Source organism: Habropoda laboriosa, unplaced genomic scaffold (assembly GCF_001263275.1).
Source record: "Habropoda laboriosa isolate 0110345459 unplaced genomic scaffold, ASM126327v1 scaffold447, whole genome shotgun sequence".
Classification (NCBI taxonomy): Eukaryota; Metazoa; Arthropoda; class Insecta; order Hymenoptera; family Apidae; genus Habropoda; species Habropoda laboriosa.
In genome coordinates, this window is record NW_017100624.1 from 152,752 (window position 1) to 154,594 (window position 1,843).

The window sequence follows — 1,843 nt, forward strand, 5'->3', positions numbered from 1 at the left end:
TTTTTTTCCTTTTTTTCAGAGTAAATTCATTTTATTTATTCAGAGTCGATTTACTCCATCTGTAATTTTAACGATAGCGTTGCGTAAACGAATAAACGCGTTTTGTCTTTTATTAGTGTTGCGACGAAATACCCAAATTTTTCAGGAGTCGCTGAAAGAGCTGCACCAAAGGAGATCAGGGCAATAGCCCTGAATACGACTGCCATGGATCCCCCCGTTATTAGTGTTGCGTATTATAAATTACAGAGTGCATAGATGATTAGTGTCGCGTATTGCCCAAAGCGCCCTAACGTGGCTGCTCTCGCGTTTAACGGTAACTTTTTTTTATCTTTTTTTTTCTCGTAAATTCAGATTGCAAGTAAAATGAAGCACTCACCGCGTTTGATTCTGAGACTTATTTTTATTTCATACATTTAACAGATCAGTGTTGCGTAAAAGAATGAATTATCCCACTCACGGTTTTTGTTCGGGTTTAGAACGAGTGGATTATGAAATCTACCGAGTGTTTGTCATAAAATACTGTTGAATTGTATTCGTTGAATTGCTATAACAGATATTTAATAATATTTACGATATTAAGTGATATCGATAATGATGATTTATTTTTAAAGACGTAACAACGACTTTGAGACGTTGAGAATCTCGAATTGAATCGGAATATGTCAGAGGAAGAATCAATATTGTACGTAGAATGAAAGTATACAAGTAGAAGCTCGGTGAATTTAAAGAAAAAAAAAAAATAAGAATTAATTGTTATTAGAGTTAGTTTACTTTTCTCGGTACGTGTAAGATTCATCTGTCGTAATATTTGCAAATTTGCACAATGATTGATGCAACGGTAGAGTGTAGTGAATTTTTATAAATTTTCGAAATAGCTTTGCACTAATTAAAGTACACACGCGATTATATTTTTCAAATGCCGTGTGCGACATAAAAAGCTTGCAAAGAAACATTGTTACGTAGAAAGTAGTTGACTCGTAATATTCATAGTAAAATGTTTAATTACCGGTACGACGTCGCATACTCGTTGTTAATTGAAAAAATGATAATATAGATAAAATTGCGGTAAATTGTGGGATTATTTCGGTTTTAAATTCCTAATGAAGAGTAAATTGGAACATCTCTCCACGTTTTCTTCCGTGAAAATAATAACTTCTAAACTAATTGGGAACAATTTTAGTCTCTTTTTCTTTCATCTTGATATTCGGTATAGAAATTTTCAATTCAATTAACAAAGATTCTTCCTTTGTGAAATTCTAATATCTCTCGAAATAATTTGTTATTAACGTGTACCAAGTAATTGCTAACAATGAAAAGTACCTTTCACTTTTTTTAATATCACTTTTATTTCAACGAATACGTGAAAATATATGTACGATGTGTGCACAATGTTTTTTTTTTCATCTGTTAAACCTTCATTTTTAATTATTATTACTGAGGCTTTCGGATGTAAGCTGTGTCCTTATGGAAACAGTACTCCATTCCCCAATAATAATAATTATTAATATTTTATACGTGTATGTGCATAAGGTCTTTTCTTTCAGCTGTTAAACTTTCATTTTTGCCTTTATTAATCCAACAAAAAACGAGTTTGTTACAGATTCGCTTTACCAAAAACTGAGGAAATTATTGGAAGAAAAGACGTGAATGATGCCCGTATCGTGACTTGTAAAATCTACTAAATTCGTTTGAATTTGAGTTTGTTGCAGGTGACAGAGAAGCATACGAGCAATTCATCTCACCATACTGATATTTCCCTTCTTTCTCCTTTGTATCCCTTTAGATTCTTAGTATAGGCAGGGTGCAACATAGATTTCTAATTAGGGAGGTTGTTTTCCAAACG